At 39.9% G+C, this 12593-nt stretch overlaps 1 protein-coding gene across 1 annotated transcript in view; it reads right to left on the reverse strand.

The window, feature by feature from the left end:
* Cast (calpastatin) overlaps positions 1–12593 on the reverse strand; it is a gene marked incomplete in the record, with an annotated part of 114191 nt that overhangs the window by 79588 nt on the left and 22010 nt on the right.

Below are 12593 nucleotides of genomic sequence, written 5' to 3' on the forward strand. Positions count from 1 at the left end.
TTTCCAAAAACATCGCTCGCTATGGAAGAGTTGCCTTCTTTCGTACAGTTTTGTAGACAGTGTGCAGTGATGGGTGATTTAGAATATATATCAAAGCCATAATTCTATTTATAAAAAAAACCTTAAGGAAATGATAAGAGCAAAAGTTTCTTTTCAATTTAAAGATACTCATGATATAAGATATTCATTGCTATAACATTAAAAAGTTGAAAATAATAAATGTAATTAACAATGAATATTTGAAAACTAATGATGTGCCAGATAATTATTCTATTACAATAATAATGCTCTAATAATAAAATCTATTGCAACAATTTTCTGATTGCTCTATTTTACATACCAAGTGCAATAAGTTTTTAAATCTTCATGTTAATCAATCTAAAACCGAGGCTACTTCTATAAATGAGGAGACTAAGGGATGGAATCAATAAATAACTTGGGCATAGTCACAACTAAGATGGTAGGAAGGTGCTTTAGATCCCATTCCCTCGCCTACCTTAATTCCTATAATGGGATTATATTACAACACAGCTACAGGATGAAATACCATGTAGTTATTAATAATCATGTTTTAAAAGAATATTTTAATAAATGAAAGTATATTATTCCTATTTTATATAATGAAAAATCAGATTATAAAAGAGTGTGTATGGTATGATCTCTGATGTTTATATAGAGTTTTTTTCTAATGATAAGGTTTAAAAAGTTTTAAAAAATAATCTTCTGCCGGGCGTGGTGGCACATGCCTGTAATCCCATTACTCGGGAGGCTGAGGCAAGAGGATCATTGTGAATTTGAGACCAGCCTGGGCTACAAAGCAAGCTCAAAGCCAGCCTGAACTGCATAACAAGACCCTGTCTCAAAAAGACAAAAAAAAAGAATCTTCTTGGGCTTCTAAAATATTTTTATATGACTATTTTAACTGAGAAAAGGAAAGGCAAATGAAGAACAAAGGAAAGTTAAAAAATACAGCTGATCTCTCAGCAAGCCTTCATATTTTATATCTCTTACCCCTGAATATTTATATTGCAAAGAAGCAAACAGAAAAACTCTAAAGCTTTATAATGCAAAATAATGATATACTTCAGGCTCTATCAAATGTGGATAATGTACTGTAAATATTAAATGCTTGGGATAGTAATATATCAATAAGCTGATATGTAACGCATAGAACTATTTTATATGCAGTAAAAACTTTTTTTGTTTTGTTTGTTTTTTTTTCCACTACCAGGAATCGAACTCACGACCTTGCGCTTGCCAGGCAGGCGCTGTGCCGCTGAGCTAAATCCCCAGCCCCTAAAAACTTTTCATATGTAACATTGAGGATAATTTGGCTTAATTCTTTAACATTTAGAAGAAACTCTTGGACAAATTTATATTGCTTAAATATTTTTTAAAATGCCTGCTATGAAAGTATATGAAGTCTCTTTTCTTTTAGAGTAAACATTGACAGCAAGAAAACATCAAAAGAATTTGCTGTCCTCACAGAACGAGCTCTGTGTGTCCTCGGACTGGCCGCTCTCAGGGAACTTCAGGAAGAGTCCCAGGCTGGACATGTCTTTATAACGTGGGACCTGGGGTCTACGAGAAATTTGCAGCAGTTTCAGGCCCCAGGCCTCATCTGAAGAATAAACAGTCTCTGCCAAGCACACCAGCATTATCATCACTGAGGGAAGAAAAAGTCTACGTAAACATGATAGAAACCAAAAAGTGCTGCTGAGGAGCTAGTAATGTGGGTGTGACACAGGCAATGATGAAGGGAAGACATGACCTAAATCTAATCCAGATTGCAGAGCTTTCTAAGTGATACCACCTATTAACAAATAGCTTCTGGTAACCATAATGCATAATGGGTTGAGTGTAAAGGAGAGGATGTAAGATACTAAGAATATGGCGATCAATCTCAGTCTCCTGTTTCTGAGGGAGGAAAATGACCCGCGGAGAACTCAGGTCACTGTCCAGTGTGCCGTAGCTGCCCAAACTCCAGTTGTTGGCTGTTGGTCTCAGCGACAGTTGAGGAAGGCCCTGTTCTAACCCTGGTGAACTAATGATTGCATTTTCTATGGCAAAGCCAACGTATCAGGCGCAGGCTCCTATGGAAAAGTCTTTTAGTGAATTTCACTGACAATATGTCCACAGGTATTTGGCCATAAGAAGCAAAAGCAACCTTTTTTTGCCTTGTTATGGAGCCATTGTTAAAAATAATAACAATATGCATAAATTTAATTTACTATATATGCTCATTTTTCTCTTATCCCTACACCAACTCAAGGCCTATTTTTAAAAATACGAATTACTAGCAAATTCTACTGAGGCGCTCTTTCAACTCAACTGAGGAGGATCCCTCAACTTTCCTGTGGGTGTGATCTGTCCCTCCCAAGACTGGCTCGTCCTCAAACCTGCCTCGATTACCTAGTCGATAAACAGCCAGTTGAGTTCAGCTGCAGTGAAAGTTCAATTTGTAAAAATGATCTTTCCTTTCTTTTCTTTCTTTTTTTTTGAGGCAGGTTTTACTATATTACCCAGGCTGGTCTCAAACTCATGAACTCAAATGATCCTCCTGTCTTAGCCTCCCAGTAGTTGGGACTCAGGCATGTGTTACCATGCCTGAATTGTTAAATTTTTATCTAACAAATATTAGGCTTTTTGTTAATGTCAGTCAGTTATAATACTGTGTGAAAATTTAGGAATACATACATGTATATAGCACAGACTATTTTCAGTTTAATAACCAGAGTTTAATTACAGAGTCTTACATGACAGTTAGCTCCCTTTCTTCAATTCTGTCTGCCTTGTTTCCTTTCTTCCTTCATCCACTGGATAAATTATGAGCCAGGTCCTATTCTAGACAGTGGAGATCTAATGACCATTAAATAGAAAATGCTTCTGTTCTCACAGTGCTTACATTCCAGTAATAGATTCAGGGTCTTAATACGTCTAAAGAAAAGATTTCAGGAAAGCATGAGCATTGATCAGTCTGTGAGACAGGATAAGGTAACAAAGAGTGACTGACTGCAGGTTGCTTCAGAATGGACAAACACGTGACATCTGATTAGGACCTGGCTGTTATGCACAAAGCACTCATATGCAGTTGGGAGTGAGGAGAAGCATCCAGGTGAATAGAGCAGCACGGGCAAAGGCCCTGAGTTAATGGGCTGGGCAAACTGCAGGAAGAGAAAGAAGCCTGTGGAACAGAAGCGCGGGCGGTCCAGGCATTAATGGTATGAGATTAAACCGGGTGAAAGTCAAGATACTTAATGTGAGTGATGAGGACTAAAAATGGCCCTGCAATCGGGTGTGTTTGGGATCATAGTTTCTTCCTGATCATTACTAGGCACCACCTAGTCCTGCCAAGTCCTTATTTGCTTCTAGGTGCCAAGTTGTCAAAGTCCTCTGGCTTCCTGTTACCTTGTGTTTAGTTTTGCAGGTCTCTTCTGCACTTCCACACTGCGTCAGTCCTTAGAAATCCCACCTGGCCAGGACATCTCTCACTGTCTAGGTCTGTATATTCCCTGGTCAGGCATCGGGCCACTGCTACCCTTAGAACAGAATTCACCTACCCACAGCAAGGGGATACACTCAAAACAAGCTTGTTCTGCATTTGTCCTGAGCACAGGTATGTTTTAGAATAAAGGTTGAAGTGTTAAATGAAAATGCTAAAAACTTTGGGGTTAAATTATTTTCCTTCATTATCATAAATTCAAACTGAAAACTATCCAGATTTTTCCCTGCCAACCAATCACAAATTTTAAAAATATTTTTGTGCATGTCTTTGTTGAATTTTACAGAAAGTAAACTGTCAGGAACATCCCGCCCTTGTCCTGGGAACATCCGTTCTTGGGCCCAGCTGAGTCACTCCTTCCTTGCAGTTCAGCATATCACAGGGACTCGTCCCAAATGATTGACAGGGAGAGGCGTCATCCTGCATGCCCCATCCGAACCCCAAATGCCAGGTGTGGTCCATTTGTAGAGAATGTATGAGCCATCCTGCTCAAGAGCACACGCTTGACTATACAGAGTCCATTTCATGGACGAAGAATGAAGCAGCTCCCTCCCCTCCAATAAAGGTTCAGGGTTTGCCAGCCACGGGACAAACAGACACATCGGGCTCGAGCAGAGAAGCTTGATAAAGAATGCACAGATTCAATCAGTTGTGTCTGGGGTTGCAGGAAATCATAAAAAAAAAAAATTAATCATGAAACTGTTTTGTATGTCTGTGATATTTCTTAATGAAAATTTTCTATCAACTGACTGAGAACTCAAGTCTTAAGAATGTTTTCAAAATAACAATAACATCTCACAGACCAGGCAAAGAGTTGCTATGTCACTGTTGCCTGGAATCTCAGCAAAGGCCCCTAAGTGAAGGCCTTGTTTTCCTGAGACTTGGTGGCTACGCAAGGAAAGGTGCTTGTCACATTCCCTAGGATAACGGTCCTACTTTTTCATATGTGGTAAGAGTTGTGGTCAACCAAATGCCAGCTGAGAGACCTGGGGCAAGTTTACAGACATTTCTAGATGCTAAACTTCCTCTCTGAATAATTCACATAACTACACCCATATGTAAAGGGGGATCTCGAGTCCTGAGGTCTATGGCACACAGTTGGAAATCCCTGCTCTAAGGGAGAGGTGCAAAGTCCTTGCACACAGTGACTACTCAGAGCAACCCCAGGAGTTGTGTGTCTTGTGCTAACTCATGAGCATTTAGTGCTGTTAAAAAGTTTCTGTGAGCTTTTATTATTTATACAACCAGAAGAAATAACACATTTTCATTAGATAAAAAAAGCAATTTTCCCCCCTTAGGCAGAGCTCATGATTCTAACGGGACATAGTTAAGTTACTTATAAATGGTTTTGTACTTCTAAAATTTCCTTTTGAGCTACGGCAGGTTGTGCCAGGGTGGCTTTTAGAATATGTGATATTGCAATATAATAAGAAATATATATTTGGTCTCTGCTTTCAATTCCTCACACGGAGTTCCTAAAAATCTTGTAATTTTCTGGGCAGTAGGGTGCTAGAAGCATCTTTTGTCCTTTGGTTTCTGATACAGAACTCCTAAATTTGGTTCCTGAGCGATGGGAGCTCTTTTGCTCTGGTGAGGTGACTTTAGGAGGGCTCCAAGGTGAGTACTGGTCACCAGGAGGACAGAGCCACGATTACAGGACCTCTCAGCCCCTCCCACCTTCTCTGGAGAAGGAGCGGCCTTAGAAATGGAAGTTAATAATTGATCACGCCTACGAGATGAAACCTCCATAAAAATTCCAGAAGTGCAGTGTTTGGGGAGCTTCAAGGGTGGCGAGTGCATCTGTGGACAGAGAAGGTGGCACACCACAATTCCACGGGGACAAATACTTCTGGGCTCAGGACACCCTCAGACCTCCCCCTGTGTAACTCTTCATCTGACTGTTCATTTGCCTCCTTTATCAAATTCTGCATAGGATACCCAATGGGTTGGCATATTTTCCAGATCTGTGAGTCCAGTAAATTATCAAATCCAAGAAGAGGGTCATAGGGGACCCAAAGGGCAGAAGTATAGGTGACAGCCTGGGACTCATGAGTGACATCTTAAGGGGGAGGGCAGCCCCTCTCGTAGGGTAGAAGCCTTGGCCTGGGGGGTCTGTGCCACCTCCGGTCAGTGTCAGAATTGAACTGAACTGGAGGACACTCAGTGTCTGCTGAGAAATGAAGAATTCCTTTGTGTGGGAGAAAGTGCCACACATTTCAGTGAGCAGGAGTATTCTGTGTTGAGTGTGAGACTATAGCAGGAGAAAAGAGAATGTTTTTTTTACTACACACGTGGGACTAATCTTTCTCCGACACTGAGATGATAATCTTCAGAGCACGTTCCAGCAGTTCTGTCTGGTGCATACATGTGCTATTCCTGTCTGTGTGAGCTCTATGGTCTACATAAAATTATAAATTGCAATGCATCTAGCCCACAGCCAAACAGACAGATTGCTTTGAAAATGCTAGCTAAGGAGAGAGCCCAGGACAATTTGGGGGGTTAATGACTGAAGGGCTCCTCAAGGAATGTAGCCTGCCTGAGCCAGCATAGCAGGTCCTTGTATTCCTGAACCAGATGTCAAATAATGCGACTGCTCTGGACCCTTGCTGCAATGTGTCCTGCAAGTGCCTGCATTGTCAAACAGGTGTTTGGAAGAGGGAGCTCCAAGGTCACTCAAGCCTGCAGGCATAAGCCTGACCTCAGTGTGCATCATGGGAGTTGCAAAAACCCCTTCTAAGTGCCACCTGGCATCATGCCAGGAGATTGCACCCATGATTTCAGCACTTCCTCTTGCGCATTTAAGCAACAGCAGAATATCTAGAGGACACCGAGTTCAGTGAGTGAAGAAAGAAGCAAGGCTCAGGAATGGGAACGACTTAGTAATGCAACGTCAGAACTGGGCTCAGACACCTTCATGGGAGATGAATAAGCTTAACTTTGTCCACTGGGTCATATCTTCCTTTCAACAAGAGAGGTTTCCCCATTTTACAATAATGAAATTCTTACAGATGGAAAGATTCAGAAGTAAGAATGTTCCTACTTACATAGAAGTCAGAAACAACAAAAAAGAGAAAATTAGATGAAACAGTGGTTTTTGGACAGCATCCCAGAGATGCAGCCTAGGAGAGAATCCTGGAGAGGAAAACAGAGGTGAGGCTTGTAGTTGCCTCTGCTTAGTGCCTGGCTTTTCCAGACTGTAGCCAGGAGGATTTGGGCAGAGGTGCTTTGGTCCCCCTGGGTCGGGGAGACAGAGCTGGGAGTGCTACAGGCCAACGAGGCTCCACTTACGGGACATCACAAGAAAGCAGCTGCAGAGAGGCACTGTGCACACCTGTGAAGAAACCCTGAATCTGCAGAATGTCCAGCGGAGCTGGGAGAGCTATCACTGGGGCTCTGCAGGGATCATTGAGAATCATGTCAGTACTGAAGGAAAGTTAGTCCTCTTCTGCAGGCCGCCCTGGCTTAGCCAAAGAAAGCGTAAAAGCAAACCTTAAAAGGTTCAAACTGTTTCCACGTGAATTCATTGTGTCCCAGAACAAAGCTCAAGAAAAGTGAAAGCAACCACAACAAAAGAGCATCCAACAAAATAAAATTCACTGCTATAGGTCATCTAATGAACATTACAAGGCATGCACGGAAACAAGAAATACAGCTTCATTTTCCATATACAAGAAAATCTAATGTCGAAAACTAACTTCAAGCAGCTAATTCACAGACAACTAGTTGTAGCCTCCAAAGAGAGGTATAAGGTGAGGAGACAAAATGTTTGAAGAAAAAGTGGTCAAAATATTTCCAAATTTGATGCAAACTATAAATGTACCAACCCCAGTGTCTCAACAAATCCTAATTAGTAGGTATGAAGGAAGGAACAACTTTGGGTTTCAGATTCTTATTCCCCAGGACATCCAATAATGATGCCACCCACCTGTAAAGGGAGAGCTGCTTCTGCTGCAGCTAAGAAACTGCCCTTCCCTGCCATGAACACGGTGTGGGTGTCTGTCGGGCAGGTCTCTTCTTCCTACAATCCCATGAGTCCCCGCTTCACTCCACAGTACACTAAAAACTATATGAGGAAGCTAGTCCACCCTTACACCAGAGTAATGCTAAAATTCCTGGGGAGCATGAGAAAGGTGGAGAGAGAGACTAGGGAGTTCTCTGGGTTGTGATAACCTATAAGTGATAGACTGGATGTTATTAGTAACCATTTTGAGCACACGAGTACACAAGAACTTCTGCATGTGAGTGAGTGTCGAAACCTTCAAAGGTTCAGCTTGGCAGCTGATTTGCTCAGCATATTCTTGGAACCCTGTTTGCTGAACTGTCTTAAGAAAGGGTAACAGCATTTGAATATCCTCGAAGGTAAAACAAGTACTTATCCTCTGGATGTACACTGAAGTTATTTAAATTAGCAAAAGCTAATCATATTCACATCCAGCAAATATAGGAGATGGGCAAACTGGATAATATTAATTTTAGTGAAAAAATTGAAGAAGATAAACCTGTTTTATAGACTCAAGCGAAATAGTCTAAGTATTTGAGCAATAGAAAGCATCTTAGCTATGTACATTTTTAGGTTGCTACTCAATTTTATTTATTTTAAATCACTGTTTTCTTTCCTCTTTTGTACCCCTTGCATAAAAATGTACCGTAAAACCAATACAAAAAGTTTCAGCTAAAATTTGACAGCTTTGTTTTCTTTTTGCTTTTTTAGTATTTTATAACAGGATGTTTAAAAAAACTATGATAAATTGTAGACGATCAAGTGTAGTATTTTTCAGAATAAAAATTCTCATTGAAACTTTTAAGTTTTCATATATTTGTTAACAAATCAATTCCAGTACTTAATAGTCCCCCTTTAAAATGACAAGAAGTATCATGTTTCCAACATGAGAACACATACTTTATTTGAAGATAGTACCTAGAAAAAGACCGTCATTCACAAAGTTAGGCAGATTCCTCAACACTAGCAATTATAAAATTATGACTCTTATTTTCAAGTTTTCTTTTACACCATAGTTTAAAAGACTACAAGTAAGCACAAGTTGCTTTTATTCCAAATAAAAGTATAAGTGTGTCCTGACACAAATGCAAAACATCACATAGGACATTTTGGTTGTGGGAAAGACTAAGTCCTAATCACTAAGTCTTATCATTAACTCATTACACAGAAATTCACCTGGTAAATGAAATGTCTCATGTCTAATAGCATGGCCCTCTTTAGTGAGGGATTTTCTTCTTTTTCTTTCTGATTACTCAGTTCCCATTCATCATTTCCTGGTAGAAGTCTTCAAGATGGTTCCTAAGTCTTCACTGTCTCCAGGTGACTACACTAAAAGTCAAGAGAATGCTGTCCTCTACTGGCTATGCCTCTGCTTTGACTCATCCTCTCTCTGTGTTCACTTCTGACCTACAGTGAGGGAAGAGCTACATCTACATCATGGAAAGTGGAATGGGTTAACTGGTTATATGATCTTAAATGAAAAGAGTACAACTCAAAGAAGAGGGAATTGAAAAGGCAGAGATGCCAGTCACAGAAGCTGGCAACACTAGTACACAGTCTGTGGAGTTGGCCTCCATATTATAAGGTAAAATTCTTAACAGGGGCAATTTTAAAAATCAGTGTCAGATATCAGTTAAAAGTACAGATTCTGGAAAGTGTGTTCAATTTCAGACTTTGATAGTAAATATCTGTGTGCCTCTGGATAGATCATTTAATCAGGCTGTGCCCAAATTTCTTCATCGGTAAGGTGGGGTTGGTGGGTGGGACAGCGCACACACACATTATACCTATATGAGTGTCACCTATTACTGTTATTATTAAATGTTTTCTAGTGCTCTACTACCTTTAGCAAGTCTACATAAAAACAGAATTTACATAATTCTCTTTTGTTTTTCTCAAACTACTCTTTATGAAGGCATTAATAATTAATATGTTATCTCTCCGAGGAAAACATAATTTAAAAGAAGACTCAGGGAAGGCAGCACTTAACTCAAAGGTTAAGAAAGTTGGTAATGGTGGAATTTCAAACCTGAACAAGCCAATGAGGGAAATATCATTTGATGATACCTCCTAAATAATATACTTCACAGGGTTTCTCCTGCAGGTTTGGGAATGGTATGTATCTATAAACGTAAATTGTATTACACTTGGATGGGGTCATTTTATACTTATACAAGTGTTTGTTTTCGAGATAAGATCACAGTTTTTGTCAGATTCCCAGGAGACTATGAACTAAAAATATTCAAGAGCTGGGCGTGGTGGCGCACACCTGTAATCCCAGCACTTGGGAGGCTGAGGCAGGAGAATCGTTGGGAGGCTGAGGCCAGCCTGGGCTACAAAGTGAGCTCAAGGCCAGCCTGAACTGCATAGCGAGACCCTGTCTCAAAAAATTAGACCAAATAAATAAATAAATAAATAAAAATATTCAAGAATTCTAGCCCTCCAAGTTGTCTCTGTGTTTAAACCGCATTCTCTGCGTCATCTAAGACCTACCCAAACACATTTGTATAGGCTCCCTGCAACACAAAAGCATGCACGCGCGCACACACACACACACACACACACACACACACACACACACACAATCAGCAGCCGCTCTGGTCTGGAAGTACTCCTTAGGAGTCCTACAGTAAAAAGGCTCAAGTGTGTAACATTTCTTCCTTTAAGATAGAAGTGGACAAATGCATAAATTTAGTTCTGATCTTTGTCAAAACACTTACATTACTCTTTTATGATCTATGCTTATGCTTTTTTGTTTTGTTTAAAAATATATTTAAGATAGGAGATAGGAGAAAAATGGAAAGAAAAATGTAAGTTACTTAAAGTCATGTTAATTAAGACAACTACTTCAGTTCATTTTTCTATTTTTATTAATACTAAAATAGATACCTAGTATATTACAAGTATGTTACAGAAATAGAATTGTAGCCTCCCTCTTCTCCTCTCTTCCTCCCACCCTTTCTTCCTCTCTGTCTTTCCTCACCTCATAAACATGGTTTCCTCTCATAAAATGTTCTTCAAAACTTTGTGTTAAAGATGTCTTAGTCATTACATCTGTGCATAACCTCACCCGCTCATTACTTCTGTGCATTTCTTCTCCTATCAGTTTGTAAGTGTTATAAAAGAAAAATTTCAGATTATATACTCAAAACACATTCTTAGAACTAAAAATTCTTTTGTCGCTGCTGTCTGAGACAAGGTCTCACTATGTAGTGGAAGCTGGCCTTGAGCTCACTATGTAGCCCAGGCTGACCTGGAACTTGAGGCAATCATCCTGCCTCAGCCTCCCAAGTACTGGATTACAGGTGGGCACCACCATGCCCTGCTTAGAACTAGAAATTTTAAGTAAAAAATGTGATTGTTTTTCTTTTTCATGACTCTTCATCACTTATTTCGCATTTCTACATATCACTTATGTCTTTAATAAGCGGAAAGTGTGATCACATTTCTAATATTTACAATCTTATAGTTTGTGAATTTTCAATTCAAGGAAAATGTATATGTGAAGTCAAAACCAAATACATTCTTAGCATACACATAAGCTCGTTCAGAGGGATAGAGTCAGCAGAGTGTTATCATTGCTCAAGTAAAAAGTACTCCATAATTTTGGACACTCTACCACAGGAAGGATTATCTACTTTGAGCCACCAGAAGTGCCCTGAACTATGTGCTTAACGTTCCTCATATCATACATAACAAATGTTTCAGCAACCTCTCTTTGAAGCTGGTAGAGAAAACGCTCTTTATCTTTTAATTTTTTTTAGTTATTGACCTTGTGACCTCATTATTCAGAAAAATAAATGAATCATCTCAGACTCTGCTGCATCCGCTATTAAAGCAAGCAGGAAAAAGAATGTGTGACAAAATTATACTCAAAGAGGTGATTTTTATATCAAGTACTGTGAAACCCCAATTGAGGTACAAATGTGAGATCATTTTAGCTCCTGGTTTCCTGCAGAGAAATGCTTTCCTTCAGAACTGTGTTTGCAGATTTCAAATTTCAGTGATATATTCCTGGAATTTACAAGAGTCCAAAGATTCTGTTTCTTGAGCTCTAATTATCCTTCTTAAGAATCAGAGACTTGATTTATAAAAGAAATAGCCCAGAAATGTCTACCTGAATGTAACTGGTTGACCAGGGAATCTGGAATCCAAATGATTAAGATGAATATCTTTTTAGAGTTCATCACGAGCTCTTCCCAATAATGCCTTTTTAAAACATGAATTTATTTAGTAAATGAACTCAGTTGCCTATAAGCAACCAGGAGAGGGAAGTACCAACCAGTCCAAAAAATCTATAATGTGTGAAGCATGTGATCACACAGGCAAAGATTACCTCCTTGACCAAACACTAGTCAGGCGTTTCTGATTTCTTTTTCAGATAGTCCTTGACTAGGACATGTGTATCGAACTCTGCATTGTCTACCTAATCACCCAGATCCCTGCATCCTCCTTCATCCCAGGTGATGTCTGGTCACCCTGGCCTGCGTTCAGCAAGAATACTGCTGGGTAAACTTAGCCAGAATCCTCCTTCCTCTTGGTGGAAACTTTCTCTTAAATTTCCATTTGCCAACCATCCATCCTACTCTTTGACTATAAACCTCCACTTTCCCTGACTGCATTTGGAGTTGAGTTCAGTCTCTCCCCACTACTACAAAACCCCATTCAGTGATTCTCTATCCCTACAGGGGTGATCTGGAATAAAGTCTGCTTTACCATTCCTTAGGAATGTCTTGAGTAAGTTTTTTCTTTAACAGTTATGGCTCCAGGACTTAAATACGATCAGATTTGTCATTTGATCTCTGACCTCCCATCTATGGCCCCAAGGATGCAATTTTAAAACCTTTTACTCCCAGTGAGCACACTGGTCAGTCATAGCACTCCAGGTGTATTCCCTGAAGCTGGATTACAGCCCCATGTTCCTCTCGAAAGCTACTTCCTGTCAACAAGCTCTTCTTCCTAACTGACTCCTTGATTACAGGTGGGATCCACTTCCGGATTTCTGAGCTAGAAGACATTCCTGAAATTTGTTTTCAGTGGGGAATCTGCTTCATAATTTCTGGGCTGGACATTTCTCTCCCTGGCTTTCTA

The sequence above is a fragment of the Chinchilla lanigera genome, unplaced genomic scaffold, assembly GCF_000276665.1.
Source record: "Chinchilla lanigera isolate Chin_1 unplaced genomic scaffold, ChiLan1.0 scaffold00017, whole genome shotgun sequence".
NCBI classification, from domain to species: domain Eukaryota; kingdom Metazoa; phylum Chordata; class Mammalia; order Rodentia; family Chinchillidae; genus Chinchilla; species Chinchilla lanigera.